The sequence below is a fragment of the Mus musculus genome, chromosome 8, assembly GCF_000001635.26.
Source record: "Mus musculus strain C57BL/6J chromosome 8, GRCm38.p6 C57BL/6J".
Lineage (NCBI taxonomy): Eukaryota > Metazoa > Chordata > Mammalia > Rodentia > Muridae > Mus > Mus musculus.
The window spans coordinates 69,000,860-69,018,797 of NC_000074.6; the positions used below are offsets into that span (position 1 = coordinate 69,000,860).

The 17,938-nt window shown below is 41.7% G+C and overlaps 1 long non-coding RNA gene across 2 annotated transcripts in view; it reads right to left on the bottom strand.

Moving 5' to 3' along the window:
• Gm33103 overlaps positions 1-1,624 on the bottom strand; it is a 32,035-nt gene extending 30,411 nt beyond the window's left edge. Inside the window, exons 1-2 of one of the 2 annotated variants that reach the window (XR_379064.3) lie at positions 1,476-1,624; positions 662-776 (exon numbers count right to left, since the gene is read on the bottom strand). This is a non-coding gene — a long non-coding RNA (predicted gene, 33103). Of the gene's footprint in view, positions 1-661; positions 968-1,475 lie in introns of those variants that run through there. The other variant, XR_870485.2, reaches the window with a different exon arrangement.
• Between the last annotated feature and the right edge of the window lie 16,314 nt (positions 1,625-17,938).

The following is a 17,938-nucleotide window of genomic DNA, read 5'->3' on the forward strand; positions in this document are numbered from 1 at the left end:
TTATAAACCCCAGAGGACCTTATGGAATGTGGCTTTGCTCTAACCACATTTCCCAATAATAACCCAGAGCTCCCAAGTCCCTCTAATGTCTCTGTTCTAAATCACTATTTAATGGGATCATTTCAAAGGAAGAATACCCATTTGGAGAATACTAAGAATGAAAATTAACCATATATGTAATGTGTTGGGTCCAAGGGTTTACACACAGAAATGTATGCACAAATAAACACAGCCTAACACCCTTACTCATGATCCCACACTCATATATAACCACTGTGCCCTTGAGATAAATACTGTTGGATTTCCAAGTTTTTTTTAATATATTACATTTATCCTCTGAAACAAATCTCTTTGGCTTTTAAAATGATGTAAATTTTAAAAAACAATTTAATTCCATAGGGATATTCTTACAGAGATCGTTGGCCAGTTAGACTTTTAAAAGTAGGTCATTCACAATTGAGAACTAGCTAACCGCAATGGGATGAAACCAAACATTCTTGCACTCAACACAAACAAATTTGTAGTTTAAAGATAACATTTCATAAAATTCTCATGTTGATTTCTTTTTTCACTTTCAAACTTGTACAATGAAATCAGCAGTTTGAGAAAGTTCACATTAACAACAAACACATTCTGCATAGCCAACAGCTCTATAACTTACCCAACACTAAGGTTTGTAAATCTCTGGAGTTCACACTTGAGTTCTTCTTGGAATCCTGCATCACTCACTACTTGGGGTCTCAAGGCTAATCCAACAGATGGTCCCAGAGCTGTATCTGTAAAATCATGTTTAATGGAAATGAGGTTTATACAAGCAAATTGGCTCTAAACATTTACATCTTGCTAGCATTTGCCTTTTTGTTATTTATTTATTTTGCTTACCAAATTGTCCAAATATCCTTAAGACTTTGATACCTCTTGAAAAGTCTTATTCCTTCCTCTATCTCATCCACAAATACTTATTGGAATCCTACTGTGCTATGCACCTCTTCTGGAAGTTTGAAGTATATCAGTAAAGGTAACTGAGAAAACAGCTCTACCTTATTGTTAAGAAAAATATGTAGATTTTTTTAAAATATTAAAACTTTGAAGCTGTCTAACAAATTACCATGAACTGAATAGCTTCAAACAGTGTCTTTCTGTCTTCCCTGGTTATCAGTTTAAGTGGGGGTTAGGTGGGTCTTCTAGGGGGCTGCAGTGAAGATATCAGCCAAGATTCTGTGTTCCGGGGTCAGAAAGGAGGCAGAGGAGCTGGTGTTGAATGTAGAATGAGCCCAGGTGTTTGGATACCTTAGAACTATGCTTTGGATGGGCAGACTAAAAACTAATATTTATGAGGACCATTCTGCTTTTGAGAGTCCAACTACAGAATGGTGAGACACCTGCTATGAAAGTGATCACATCCTTAGAAGGGATGGAAGACTTTTTTGTAAAGAGCCAAAACTCATATGATGCTTACCAAGTTCAGGACTTACCAAGTTCAGGACTAAGTGTGAGTCCATTCTCTTTTTAGCTTACAGTTATTCTGTGTGTAGCATTCCATTGCCTTTCCCCACTTGACAATAAGAAAATGAGTCCTGGAGAGATTGATATAATTTATCTGTTTACATGGGTCGACTCAGTCCCAAGACTATTACTTAATTCATTGTTATACATCTATGAATAAATACAGAGATTATTTTAAGAAATAAGGAAAATTATAGAGTGACCAAAATTGCCTCTTTAACTCACGCTAGTGAAAAGACCCCAAGTAGGTGATATGTTCATTAAGAGTGCTGCCACCTGGAGATCTAAGGAAGAGGTGTCATGGTTAAAGAATCCTAGGGCCTTGACAGGTGTCAAGCTTATTTGAGTCATGGAAAGAATACCAATGTGGACCGGAAGGAACTAAGCATGTGGGAAAAGGGGAGAGGGCAGGAGGAATTGAGGAAAGGTGGTAAGAGGCAGATCTCATAAAGTCATCTAGACTTTGCAAGGAGTTTGGATTTTCTCCTGTTTAGAATTGGAAGTTATTGGAAGAATGAAGCAATGAAATGCTGTGTTCTGGCTCAGGCATTAGAAAAAGCACCCTATGGATGATGGATTATTGTAAAAGTCAAGAGCAGAGCAGGAAAATCCACTACAATTGAGCACTGATCTCTGTGAGAAATGATGGTGGTGGTTTACATGAAGATCGTCAGCCATAGATGTGAGAAAAGGGTTCAGATTCCATATATTTTCTAAAGGCATGTTAAGACATTTACTAATATATTAGTGTGAGTAGTTGCAAGATACCAAAGTTAAGCCAAGGTCTGAACATCTAGATGTGGTGTGGTGAAGTATAAAGAAGGAGCAACTATACTATTTAATTCTTGTTTCAGGACTTGCCAAGAAGGTGTCGTGATGCTTCTGATTTGAGGACTCGCTTTGCACCTGCCTCCGACACCATTTAATTATGAATATTCATATTATTGCATTTATTTACTTATTTGTATATACACTAATTTATTAGGGGTGGGTGGGTGTGTTTGTATATGGTATGCACAAGTATATGTATGTAAGTGGTAGCACCCATGCCACAGCATACCTCTGGAGAGCAGCAGACAATCTCATATGCCAATCCTCACCTTCCACCTCCTCTGAGACGAAGTCTCTCTTGCTGTTTGCTGCTGCATAGGCTAAGGTAACTTGCCTATTATCTTCTGGAAATTTTCTCTTCTCTTCTGCCTAACTCTTTTAAGAGCCGTGGGATTTTACACACACACACACACACACACACACACACACACCTGCATCCAGTTTTACATGGCTTTCAGGGATTCAAACTCAGGTCCTCTCACTTTTTTTTTTAAGATTTATTTATTTATTTATTGTAAGTACACTGTAGCTGTCTTCAGACACTCCAGAAGAGGGAGTCAGATCTCGTTATGGATGGTTGTGAGCCACCATGTGGTTGCTGGGATTTGAACTCCAGACCTCCAGAAGAGCAGTCGAGTGCTCTTACCCACTGAGCCATCTCACCAGCCCAGGTCCTCTCACTTTTGCAGCAAAATCTTTACCTGTGGAGCCCACTCCCAGCCCTATGCCCTATGATTTTTAGTACTGTATAATATTCTGCAGTGTATCCCACAACATTCACTTAATGCTGTGTCCTCATGTGGAGTAGATGCTTGTATGACTAGAATTGAATACCTGATTCTTTGAGTTTTAGAAACCAGACTTTTATAAGGTAATTCCAAATTATTTTCCACAGTAGCTGAAACATTTTGCCTCCTCACCAGCAACATGTAAGAGTTGTTATTAGTTTTTATCTTCCTCAATATTTTGCGATGTTTGAAGTATTAATTCTTTATATGTACCAGTGTGTGCTGGTGGTGACGTTGCACTTAGAATCAAGATCAGAGTCAGAAATTAATACATTCACTACTCACTTGCTTGCCTAAGCTCCACTCATTTTTTCCACTCATACATTTCAGGAACCTCCTGCCTAGGGAATGGTGATGCCCAGAGTTGGTTTAGTCTTCCCACATAAATTGCCCACAGGAATGTCTACAGACCAACTCAAAGTGAACAATGCCTTATTGAGTCTCTTTTCCTAGGTGATACAGTTGTGCCAGGTCCAGTGTTAAAGGTGATCATCACAGATGTACGTAAGACTGAGTTCCAGCTCATTCCTTCAACAATGGATAATAATCATTTAATTTTGTTCTCCATTTCTTCACCACTGATAGTTCATTATCTTTCCACATTGAAGCCAGTATACCACTCACCTGTGTGCCTGGTGCTTCTGGAGGTCAGAAGAGGACAACAGATCCACTAGAACTGTTGTGATTTATGTTGTGAGCCATCAGAAGCATGCTGGGACTAGAACCCAGGTCCTCTGGAAAAGCAGCCAGTGTTTTAACCATTGAGCCCTGTCTCCAACCTAGTACCATACTTGCTTAACTACTTTGCATAAATTTGTTAATAAATGTGTTATTTGCTAAGGCAGATTTTCTTGCCTTACTCTTCATATTTAAAAATATCTTCACTATTTTTGGCTGCACTTCCTTATTTTAACTTTCAAAGTTCTCTTTCAAGGCCTATAGACATTTTATTTGGGATTTAGGCAACAGTTATATCCAGTGTGCCATCTGCAAGATCACCCAGGGAGAATGAATATCAATATGATGGTAGTCTCTAGCTCTGAAAAAGGAAAATCTCTCCAGAATGTAGATCTCTGGCAATTTATTTTGTTACCTTTAACATACTCTGACCTGCATCTTTGTAAGTTGACTCAAAACGGTCTTCACTGTGTCAAATCCTTCCACTGAATCACTCACTTTATCCTCCCTCTTATATATCCTGATGGCTTATTCTAGATAGTTCTTATTCTTTAAAAAAAAATAGATTCACTTTTGAAAATGTGGAGTCACATGTTCCATGATGCATGTGTGGACATCAGAGGACAAGCCGTAATAACTTTACAACAAGAGTCGGACCAGGGGATTGAGCCTGAAAGGTCAAGATTGGCAGCAATTCCTTTAACCTACCTTGAGCCATCTTACCAGCCCTGAAAGTTCACTTTTGCCAGCTCATTCTGGCCACTGAATATTTGATGAGTCTCCCATCTGTGGTTGGACAGTGAGTGATATGTGGCACTCAGAAGCACTGTGTAGTTCCTGCTTCTAAGTAGCCTTTAATTCAGGGATGGAAAAGAGACATGTAAAAAAATTACTAACAATTCAAGACATTTAAGGCTTAAAATTATGCCTATTTATAAATGATGCATCAATGTAAGATTATCCTGTTTTAGTTCAGGGACTAGAAAATTATCTCTCTAATTTCCAATGTGCTTCCTCGGGCCCTGACAGCAATCAGTGTTGTTATAGCAACCAAGCAGGACTGGTATTTCCAGCCATGACCTTAATCATTATGAAAAAAGACTCTGCTCAATGTGGTCTATACAAGAGGCTTCAGCGATGTGTTTTTAATTTATTGGTTTGTAAAAGAACTGGGATGTATTTGTAGTTTAGTGTTTAAGGAAAGTAACCTTGGAAACAACTCCCTCATAGGCTCCAAGCATCTCCGATTTGATACACTTTGGGGACGGCTAGGTCTTCCCTGGGAGAGGATAGGAGCTTCTGCTACTCTAGGTAACGCTGGTCAAATTTAGGCCACAAGCTCAGCCCTGATGTGGGGGGCAAGGCCCAGCTTCCCTTACGCTGTTTTCACTGTTCCCTTTTTTATTTCAGACAAGGGGAAGCAGTATTCATGCACTTGCTCCCCCACCTACCTCTAATTCTCAGAAAGGCCTTGGAGCTGAAAGCATGAGCTCATAGCAGGAAAGGACAAGCACTGAGAAATGTCCCCTCTCCTTTTCCCTCTGTGCCTTTGTCCAAAAGCAAACAGACCTGGGTGGCTGGGAGGAATCCGTGTAAATAGCTGATTCTTGCTCATATCCATGTCCACTAACATCTATCACTCATGATGTAAAGAATAGGGGTTCATTACTTAGTTGTGTGGATATTCAACACTTACAAGATATTTTTCCTTTCTAGTTGCTAGAGTACATTATCATAAATTAGGCAACTAAAAAATGAAGGTATGTTAACTAAGGGAATCTCGGGGTCCAGAGATACCCTATGGTAAAGGGAAACTCATATTCAGCAAGTTTCAACTTTCCTGTCTATAACACAGGGATTAAAAAAATTCTATTTTTATCTTCCTCAAAAGCTTGTTCTTTTGAGTATGCAGTGAAATAACACAGAATTTCTATTTAAAAAAAATACTTATTTATTTTGTGAGCATGTGGTGGTGGAGCACATCTGTGTCTCAATGTGTGTGTGTGTGTCTGTGTGTGTGTCTGTGTGTGTGTCTGTGTGTGTGTGTGTGTGTCTGTGTGTGTGTGTAAGCCAGAGAATAATTTGAGAAAGTTGGTTCTCTCCTTCCACCATTTAAATTCCAGGGATTTAAGTTACATCACCAGGCTGGGAGGCAAGCTCCTTCCCACCCTGAGCCATCCCACTGGCCCTAAAGCAGTATTTCTAGGACTGTGTCATCGGAAGATTTAATTAGCCACCTGCTCTAAAAAATACAAATCACCCAGATTCTCATACTTTCCAAGATACTGGTGACTCTCACCTTTAGCTAAATGTTATAGGAAAATCAAGAAGAGGAGACAGTGTCTGAGCTAAAGCTTACAGGAATATAAGACGTTTCTAAATGCATGCCTGCACAAAAAAAGCTTAAGACTAATGTACATGTGAGCCTTTTTCTTACTTGGGTGGAGACTGTTTGGTGTGGCTCTTGTTTAGGAACCTAATTTTAGTTCCCATTCTAACGCAGGCAAGCTGGGTGACATTGACTTTAGCACCCTAGTTTTGTTTGCTCCCTCTCTTAATGCAGGCAAGCTGGGTGACATTGACCTCTGTCACATCTTGAGGCTGTGACGTCATACCTGCATGGTGACTGCATGGCTCCCTCCTGTAAGGCTCTGTTTTTCTCCTGGCTATTCTTTCTTCAGCATCCAGTCTCTGTGGACCTCAGATGAGTAGTGCTTGACCACCTCAGAGTTCAGCCCAACATTTGTGTTATGGGGAGTCATAATTCACAGTCATATAATGTGAACAACTGTTTATGAAACTCTCTATCAGTATAAAAAACCAAAAGGCAAAGGAGCTAAAAATTCTGAACAGTTTGGTTGGGAGGATAGAGATCTTCTTCTTCTTCTTCTTCTTCTTCTTCTTCTTCTTCTTCTTCTTCTTCTTCTTCTTCTTCTTCTTCTTCTTCTTCTTCTTCTTTTCTTCTTCTTCTTCTTCTTTTCTTCTTCTTCTTCTTCTTCTTCTTCTTCTTCTCCTCCTCCTCCTCCTCCTCCTCCTCCTCCTCCTCCTCCTCCTCCTCTTCCTCCTCCTCCTCCTTCTTCTTTTTAATTTTATTTGGAAGTCATTTTTTACACTCCATATTCCATTCTCCGCCCCTCCCCATCCACCATCCGACTGTTCCACATCCCATATCTCCTCCCCACCCAACCCCGTCTCCACGTTGATGCCCCCACCCCCTCACCCCACCTGACCTCTAAACTCCCTGGGGCCTCCAGTCTCTGGAGGGTTAGGTGCTTCATCTCTAAATGAACACAGACCTTCACAGCATGGAAAACGTGTTTCCTCTTCTCTCTTCCCTAATGATTCAGCAGTTACTTCCTTCACCCAAGAATTAGGGAAGTAGCTAAATTCCTTCTCTAAATCTGGAATGCAGAAAGATGCAGAAAAGCATATAAATAAACCACCCTATTTTTAGTCTCTACCAAATTGTGATGATGTTAAGTAACTCAGAGAAAAGTTGGTTACTGGGGTAAATATGTGCAGATAAGAACATTTCTATGTGCACCCACGCACTACTTCCTGTCACCAGCTGAAGGGTGTAAATGGCCAAGATTATAATCCCAGCCAGCAATTGGGAGGCAGAGGCAGGTGGATCTATGTGAGTTCAAGGCCAGCCTGGTCTACAGAGTGAGTTCCAGGATATCCAAGGCTACACTGAGAAACCTTATCTTGAAAACAACAACAACAAAAACAAGATAATTGTGACAAAGACTGGCAGTCATTAGGCTCTTAGCACGGGCCAAATTATTCTGTGTCTTATGTACAATTACATTTAAAATCCAAATAAAACACAAAATACATGTGAATAAAACATGTTAAATTTGCCCAAATCTAGCAGGGATGAGCCTCTACCTGGAGAATTCCATTCTCTCTCTCTTTTTTTAAAGATGTATTTATTTATTTATTTATTTATTATATGTAAGTACACTGTAGCTGTCCTCAGACACTCCAGAAGAGGGAGTCAGATCTCATTACGGATTGTTGTGAGCCACCATGTGGTTGCTGGGATTTGAACTCCAGACCTTCGGAAAAGCAGTCGGGTGCTCTTACCCACTGAGCCATCTCACCAGCCGGAGAACTCCATTCTCTAATGTACCACAAGATCTCTTCACAGCTTTCTATCCCACCTTCAACTTTTCCTCGGATCCAGAGTCTCAGAAGTATTTGTGAGGTTTCATCTTTCACTGGACTTTTTTCCTCTTTCATACCTTTTATTTTGGCATTGATTTTATTCTTTGATTAAAAACTGCAAAAGTAGTACAAAGAAGCCTGTCATAGTTTAGCTCAGCTGGCACTGTAACTATGAGGACCTGAGTTCAAGCCTTAGAAGCCATATGAACCCAATGGCCATAGTGGTGAGCACTGGAAATCCCAGCATTGGGGAGGCAGAGAAGGAGGATCCCTAAGGCTCACTGGTCATCTGGTCTAGACTAATTAATGAACTCAAGGCCATTGAAAGACTGCCTCAAAAGATAAGGATAGTGTTCCTGATAACACCCAAAGTTGTTCTCACACACACACATATACACCAACACACATATGAAGCACACACACACGATTACACACATAAAGAACACACACACACACCACACACACATACATTCATACATACACATATACATGCACACATATACACCAACACACATATGAAGCACATACACACGACTACACACATAAAGAACACACACACCACACACACATACATTCATACATACACATATACATACACACATATACACCAACACACATATGAAGCACATACACACGACTACACACATAAAGAACACACACACCACACACACATACATTCATATATACACATATACATACACACATGTACAACAGCACACATATGAGCACACACACACCATACACACAAAGCCTGTTGTAAACTGGAAGATTCCTCAAGTGTTAACACTCAGCATAGCCACAGTGCAGAGATCTATGTCATCTCACCCCCTCCACCAGTTTGTGGTAAACCTCTGAGGGTAACAGTGTGTCAGTCCATCAGGTCACTCTCCTTTCAGGCCTCCTCTTGTTATTGGATGAGATCTTGTTGGATGAGAACATTTTTATTCCCTGGGGTTTGAAAACTAAAAAGAGCTTTTCTCTTTTGCTTGATTTAGTTTTAAACTTTGTTTTGGTAGTTCTTTAAAATTATTTCTCGATTTTGAAGCAGGTTACGATAGCTTTTTATTCTTTAATTTTGTATGTGTGTGTTCCATGTTTGTACAGTTGCATGTATTGGTATGTATCCATGCACTCATGTGCATGTGACTGTCAGAGGTCAGTCCTGGGTGTCCTTCCTCAGTACCACCCACCTCAGTTTTGGAGACAGTCTCTAACTCATGTGGAGCTAGACTGATTGTCCACTGAACCCAAAGCATTCACCTGCCTGTCACACTTGCTCCAGAATTAAAAGTGTGCACCATATCTGGTGTTTTCATGTGGCTTCTGGCAATCAAACTCGGGTCTCACATTGATGCCACAAGCTTTCTCCAGCCCACAGAGCTTCCTTTTTATATACTGTGGATAGAGTCAGAAGACCTGGATTTGCATTCTGAATCTGCCACTAAGTTGTGAGACTTAAACATGTCACGAAGCCTTCTGGAATATCTGTGTATCTACCTACAAAGCAGAGTGGGTACTTCCCATTTTTGTTCAGAATAGATCAAACAAGGAAATGTCTATATGCTTTGAGGTACTACATAAGTGTAAAATTAGATCATTAGTAGCTTCCAGCTGTATATCTTGGAGTAAGTGTCTGTTTCTCTTAAGACCCATAAGGAACTCAGAGGGACCATAATGCACCATTACTCCTTACGGGACATTAAATATCTCTTAGACTCTTCCTTAGAAACAGTCAGAAATAGAACTCTTGGTCTCTATGAACATAGCTCACCACAAATTAAGACATGATACTATATATCTCTGTCTTCCTAAGACCCAAGCTCTAAGCTTGGCAATCTTCCTGTTTAAGACTCATTTGAATATGAACGACACTTAAGTGTTAGAAGCAAGAACATCTTTACCATAAGATATTGAGAGAGTAGGTTCTAGTGGGAAAACCAAGGCAAATATTGCTTGCTGTTTGATTGCATGTTTATTTATTTACTTACTTATATTTTCTTACTTACTGTGTAAGGAACTTGGCTAACAAAGTCCTCTTTCACCTAAAGGATGTGTCTAGCTGTTCTTGCAAAATATAATGAAATTCCTTACCACAATTCTCAGAGGGCAAATGGTCGTATATTTTAGGAGCATCTGGCCCAGGAATATGAATTGTGAAATGCTTTTCAGCGAATTATGCAGTGATATCTGGTTTGGATGGAAAGTTAGAATTCTTTTGCTGTTGTTTGAGTTTGGAAAAGTAAATCTTAGAAAAGCAGCCGAGTTTCTCATCCTTTTTTTGTGTTCATTTCCGCAGTGTGTGGGTTAGAAGGCACAGAAGCCTGGGCACAGTTCATACTTCAGGAGAAAGAGGTTTTTCTCGGGAATGCTTCTGCACAGGATCCCCTAGAAACCGCTGGATCAAAGGGACTGTCGCAGAAGGTACAGATCTAATAACCTGAAGTGTTTATTCACAAGATGTCTAGACTTGAGGCCTCTCCTTATCCCTCCTCCTGCTTTTTCCTTAATACAAACAAAACAAGTATTTTGAAGTACCTTAAATTCTGCACAGTTCACCAGACTACACGATATCTCAACTCTGAAAGGTTAAAAAAAAAAAATGAAGCCAGAACTTGCCATCTGCAGCATAGCAAAAAGTCGTAATGATGAGAGATCCTACATCGAACAAACTTGTTCAATGTCCAGGCTCTGGTTCCTTCAGAGTTAGGACACTGCCACAGCCTTTCCCTTAGCCTGCCTATGCCCAGTGCTTCTCCTCATCTTTCCTGTGCAACCCTGACCCAAGCCATAGTTTTGGATGATCATCTCCTTGGGCTTCTTTCTCTGCAAGCAAGTACGAAAGCAGCTTGAGCTCTGCCTGTTGGCACATGACTAATCTAGCACTCAGGAGGCAGAAGCAGGTAGATGTCTGTGAGTTTGAAGCCAGCCTAATATATATTGGTGTGTATCAGGCCAGTGAAAGCTACATAATATGGCCCTGTCTCAGGAGGATAAGGAGAAGGAGGAGAAAAAAAAGGAGCTGGGTCAGATAGATTCCAAACTGTGTGCTGGTGATACCAAATCTTCCAAGAAAGATCAGAGATCAAGGCCTCTGCTACATAAGGCGTTTAAGGCTGGCCCGGACTACATAATGTAAACTTTGTCTCAAAAATAAAAAAAAAAATAAGTAGTCAAGCAAGCTCTTCCCTAAGCTGCTCTCAAAGTCCTCACAATTATACCCCAGCATGCCTCTCCTTTCTCATGTCCTACTTGTGTCCAGTGTGATGCCTGCCTCCTTGCTACTGCATTACTGCCCTGCTCACCTACCCCATCTTCTCTGTCTATTGTCCAAGCATCCTCAAAACAGCTTGTGCTTTCCTAGAGGCTCCTGCTTCCTTCCTCAGATGCATTTCTGACCTTTCCCCAGTAAAAACCACCTCCTTCTGGGCACGCAGCAGCTTCCCACAACCTCAATAGTCTTCTCTTGAATACTAGCTTTCTGTCATTTGCATTTAGTCACTGTCAAAGTAGTAATCTTCAATAGTTATAGATTGAATGTTCATATAGCCCCACTTTAGTGCTGAAGCCCAACGTGATGGTGTTTGGAGACCTGGCCTTTAGAAGAAGGTCTTGAGGATTAAATAAAGTGAGGAAGGAGGGACCCTTCACTGGCTGCATTAGTTCCATAGTAAGAAAAGACACTCTTCACAACCATGTACTGAAGAAAGGTCCTGTTAGTACATGAGAGCTAGCAACCATCTGCCAGGGAAGAAGAGAAGCCTCAGTGGCCAGGCTGCCATCCTGATCCTACAATGCTAGCTTCTAGAAATATGAGAAAAATAAATTTCTGTTATGTATGCCACTCATACATAGTAGCTTCCCCTTTTCTTGTTTTTTATCTTCCATCTTCCCCAAAAGGGTGACTCATTGTCCTGGAGAGTAGGATCCTACATACTGCAACATCTTACACAAGACTCGGTGACTCAGCACTCAGAGATCATTCTCACTCAAATTCAACCCAGTGTTTCTGACCAGTAAAAGAAGAACCTGGCTACATTTGTGGAAGAATTGTTTTAAAAATAAGTCAAGCTAGTCACTGTGGTTTGTATCTGTAATCTCAGCACTTGAGAGGCAGAAGCAGGAGGATTGTTGCAAGCTTGAGGCCAGCCAGGCCTGCATAGCAAAACCTTGTCTTTAAAAAAAAAATGAGGATAATGATTATGGTGGTGGTGGGTGGTGGGTGGTGGGTAATGATGATAATGATTCAGACCAACCTTTGTGGTATAGGCCTATAAATCCCAGTAGGAGGGAGACAGAGAGAGACAGAGACAGAGACAGAGGAGAGACAGAGACAGAGGAGAGGGAGAGAGACAGAGAGAGACAGAGGAGAGAGAGACAGAGGAGAGAGAGACAGAGACAGAGGAGAGAGAGAGACAGAGAGAGAGAGAGAGAGATCTATCATGAGCACAACTCCAGGTTGAGCTACACAGAGACCCTGTCTCAAAACAAAAGCAAAAGCAAGCAAGCAAACAAAAAGTACTGGACATATAACTCAATAGTGGAATCCTTGCCTACCTACCATGTTCAAGTTTGATGGCCAACACCTTAGGGAAACAGTAAATAAATAAATTTCAAGATAGTTTTTGTATCTTGAAAATTGTATTCTAACTAGAATAATGTTTCCTAAAAATAGTAACAGAGACTGAAGAGATAGCTCAGCAGTTAAGAGCACTTGCTGTTCTTGAAAAAAAACTCAAGATTCATTCCCAGCATCTACATATTAGCTCACTACTGCCTATAACTTCAGTTTTGGGGAATCCAATGCCCTCTTCTGACTTCCCTGGGGCATCAGGCATGTATGTAGACATACACAATGGCAAAACGCATACACATAAAGTAATAATAATAATTTTCACCTTCTGGTCTGGGCCAGTGCCCTGAGCAGACCTTGGGTGCCAACTCTGTAGTCAATCCCACAACACTCAGAAGAAGGTCCACTCCCAAGCGCTCTAACATGCTCAGGATCATAGGACCAGAGGTGAAGAGGACACAACATCTGCCCCAACACCGAGAGTAACTGGGACCAGCTTGACCCAGGCACCCAGGAACTCCACCCGACCAGTGGCACAGGTTCCTTCAGGTCTAAGCCAGTGCCCTGAGGAGACCTAGGGCACAAACTCCACAGCCAGTCTCACAACACCCAAAGGAAGCTCCCACTCCCAGGCACTCTAACACACCCAGGATCATAGGATCAGAGGTATCCTGAGCAGACCTTGGATGCTAACTCTGCAGCCAGTCCCACAATACCCAGAAGAAGCTCCACTACCAGGCGCTCTAACACACTGAGTTCCACAGGATCCCAGGAGCTTGGTCACACCAGGATCTCAGGGTCCCAGAGACAGCTTGACTCCCAGTAGCTCAGACACAACCAGGATCTCAGGATCACAAGATTCCAGAATCACAGGATCACAGAAACATCTGAACTCTGAGGAGTTCTGATACAACCAGGATCACAGGAAGGACAGGCTCCAGTCAAATATAGTGAGGGCAGGTAGCACTACAGATAACCAGATGGTGGGAGGCAAGCGTAAGAACATAAGCAACAGAAACCAAGGTTACTTGGAATCATCAGAACCCAATTCTCCCACCATAGCAAGTCCTGGATAGATAGCATCACACCAAAATATCAAGATTCAGATCTAAAAATCACTTCTCATGATGATGATAGAGGACTTCAAGAAGGACATAAATAACTCCCTTAAAGAAATACAGGAGAACACAAGTAAACAGCTAGAAGCCCTTAAAGAGAAAACACAAAAATCCCTTAAAGAATTAAAAGAAAACACAATCAAACAGGCAAAGGAAAGGAACAAAATTTTCCAAGACCTAAAAGTGGAAATAGAAACAATAAAGGGAGACAACCCTGGAGTTATAAAACCTAGGAAAACCTAGGAAAGAGATCAGGAATCATAGATGCATCACCAACAAAATACAAGAGATAGAAGAGAGAATCTCAGGGGCAGAAGGTACCATAGAAAATATTGACACAACAGTCAGAGGAAATGCAAAATGCAAAAAGCTCCTAACCCAAAACATCCAGAAAGTCCAGACACAAGGAGAAGACCAAACCTAAGGATAATAGGTATAGAAGAGGGCAAAGATTCCCAACTTAAAGGGCCAGTAAATATCTTCAACAAAATTATAGAAGAAAACTTCCCTAACCTAAAGAAAAAAGATGCCCATAAACATACAAGAAGCCTACAGAACTCCAAATAGACTGGACCAGAAAAGAAATTCCTCTCAACACATAATAATCAAAACACCAAATGCACTAAACAAAGAAAGAATGTTAAAAGCAGTAAGGGAAAAAGGTCAAGTAACATATAAAGGCAGACCTATCAGAATTACACCAGACTTCTCACCAGAGTCTATGAAAGCTAGAAGATCCTTGGCAGATATCATACAGACCCTAAGAGAACACAAAAGCCAGCCAGGCTACTATACCCAGCAAAACTCTCAATTACCATAGATAGAGAAACCAAGATATTCCATGACAAAACCAAATTTACACAATATCTTTGATAGGGAAAGGGAAATGGACTCTGCTGTCTGCCATAATAAGTTTTCTAACATACTGCTGAAAATATCTCAGTGGATCCAGGCCATAGATGAATAAGATTTGGAACAAATTCCCTGAAATCAAGAACCCCAAAGGACCTAATGGTGCCAGAGCCCAATCAGTATGTTGGATGCTTATAAGTCAATAGTTAGTTTTCCCCTCCCTGCTACAGACCCCCTTGGCTCTGTGACACAGCTTTCTAGCGGCCACAATGATTCTGCCACCAAACATGCAGCCCAACCCACTTGTTCTGAGCCCAGAAATGCCTCAAGAAAAACAAACCATCACTGTAGAAAGTAATCATAGAGCTTTGCACTTGGGTTAACTCATCCTAGCAAAGACCACTTTAATAGACCATGTCACCAGAAAGCTTTTGTTCTTAAGGCCAGAGTCGCACACCCCAACCCAGTAATAATGAAGAATCCCCTCCATGGCCACTCCCAGCCATACCAACAGGCCTGTAAGAAGTGTTTCTAAGAATGGTTTGCTCAGTACCCCACGGTTGGCTTTTCCTGTGTCTTATCTATGAGACTAGCTTAAATCTGTTCTTCCAGGTCTGCTGAGCTTTAACGCCACATGCAGAACAGTGTTCATCCTCCCCTCAGCACTTAGAAAAGATTTATCTTTTTAATGTAGTCAAAGAAGAACATGGAGGGGGGTGCAGTTGTGAAAATGGACTTGGATATGTCTTGGATAAGTCCATCCAGCTGTGGAAAACCACACTCATGTCCAAAGTCCTGACCAAAAGCTTCTGAGGACTTGGAGGTAACACAGACAGCAACAAAGAGCCCTCCCTGCCTACACTGTTCTGTTGTTCCTTCTGTTTGCCAGCCTTACATACTACCAGCATTGTGTAAAGTGGGGGTTTCACTTTATACAATGTATAAAATGTATACAATTGCTCCAAGGTGTGGTTGAGCAGACGGTTTGGGGGGGGGGTGTTTGTTGTTGTTGTTGTTGTTTTGTTTGTTTTTTTGTTTTTGTTTTTTTATTTTTTGTAGATATGAGGTTGAGCACAGCATTTGGAAGTGTCCAGAGCAGGGAGAGAAAGTAGTAGGCTAAACATGGCCAGTACACTGAACAGTACCATGAGAGGAGAGAAAGCAAGAGATGAGGACCAAGAGAAAGGGGCAAGAAAGAGGCACAAAGGAGAGAGGAGACCAAGAAGACCAACAGAGTACAGGCTGAAATGGCAGGGCTGTATACAAATTAGAAGCCAGGATGGGAAGCTCAGGAAATGGAGACATTTAGGGAAAGGGGCGGGGTGAGAGGAGCTAAGAGGGTCACTGGGGCTGAGGGAGCCCGAAAGCCAGCAGATGTTTTGATATGTTAATTGACACCACAGTTAACCTTTTGTCTCCAATTTCTTTTGCCTGAGTCAAGCATCTTGGAACTTCAAGCCTTGTTGTGCAGTTAACTTTTCTCTCAACCTGACACAGCTAGAGTCAGCTGGGAAGAGGTAATGCAACTGAAGGAAACAAAAAACAAACCTCCATTAAGATTCCCTGTGGGATATATCCCTTAATTAATTAAGGGATTAATTCTTAATTAATTAATTCTTAATTAGGATGAGTGTGGGAGTGTTCAGCTCACTGTGGATGATGCCACCCCTGAACAGATAGTCCAAGGTGATATAAGGATGCAAGCTGAGCAAACAGGTAAGCAACTTACTCCAAGGCTTCTGCCTCAGTTCCTGTCACGGTTTTCTGCCCTGACTTCCCTTCAGATGGACTGTACGATGAAACAAACCCCTTCCTCCCCAAGTTGCTTTTGGTCACGGTGTTTACCACAGCCATAGAAAGCAAATTAGGACCCTCCCCTTGCTCCATCATAATTTCCAGGAAGAATTTATTCTGGTCTCTTCATTAGGAAACGCTTGGAGACATCATCCTTGCAGAAAGATTAAAATCAAGGTTTCTAAAACTAGCAATATGGTGTTTATTACGAGCACAAATGCTAACCTCGGCGAAATGTTGCTAGGCAGCAGGAGCTGTGTGCAGGCTGGCCAGTTGTCTGCAGGGGCCTGGACGGGAGTCATCGGTGGAGAGGTTCTTGTTAGGAGCTCAGTGAATCACAGAAAGGGCTTTCTAAGAACAATGGCGAGTCCAGTACCTCTTAGTGAAAAATGCATGACTTCCCTCAGCCTGGTCCCCCCTGACTTCCCTCTTGCCACGCCTATAAAATGAGAGCATTTTTCAGCTGGGCTATGGGGAACTCGGGCTGCTTAGCACTACGAAAGAGAGACCAGGCTAACTAGCCACAGTGAAGGAACTTAATATTGAACCTAGGGAGAGCCACAGGAGCATAAAACAGATACTGTCACCCCAAATGAAAGAAACATCATCAGGAGCCCCTATTCTTGGGAGTAAGTGTGAATATTTTTTTAAAAAAGCATGAATTTAAGCACCACATCTGGGGTAGTGTGGAGGTTGGGATAACTTGATGCAGACACCTTCATTTTCCCTGGAGGGAAGCAGAGACTCAGAGGTGATCCCACCTGCCCAGATTGACAATTGGCCAAAACTAGAACTGGTCCCAGGTCTGTTTACCCCTTCCTCAGGACTCAAAGCCTTCACACAATGCCTTGTCCAGAGCTACACAAGAACCCCAAGGTCACTGAGGTAAGGGTGAGCCCTTGGCCTGCTGTACAGGATTAGAGAGTTGCAACCAAGTGTTCAGCAAGTAGCTCATGAACAGTGCCTGGAGCTCACACTATCAACTTTCCTTTGGCTCTTCCCTTTATAAATGTCTTTTACTCTGTCTCTTCCTACCTGCCTATGTCTCCTCTGTCAGGCAAGTATTCAGTCCTCACCAGAGCAAAAAGCCCAAGTTCCCACATCTCTACCCACTGATTCACAGCCTTTCGTTTGATACTGCAATGCTTTGGAAAGGGGAAGGGGGACCATGGCACATTTTTAACCTTCCATTATCCTCACCATTGCTGAAGCAGACTTTCAAGGCACTCCTTGCCACAGACTAACCTCTACTGGGTCTCCTATCTGTAGGGAACGGGTTTCTGGTTGCAGGTGAGCAAGGGTCGGTGAGAGTTGACAAGCAGACACAAGAGAGCGCTGAATATGAATGTATTTTGTCCAAACGAGCACCAGACTTTTACTACAGAAGAAAAACAAGAAAGTCAGGCGAACACATCCGCCAAGTTAGATTGACACAAAACAAAAAGGAATACATACATAAAAAGATGGTGGGAGCCAGGCTGAGTTTACCACTGAGAATAGGAACAACCCTTAATTTAAAAGATCAGCTAAACACAGTAGCCAGGTGAATGCTCTGATGCAATGCTAGTCTATTGTTAAACCCACCATCAGGGTTTTGTTTTTTTGTTTTTTTGTTTTGGTTTGATTTGGTT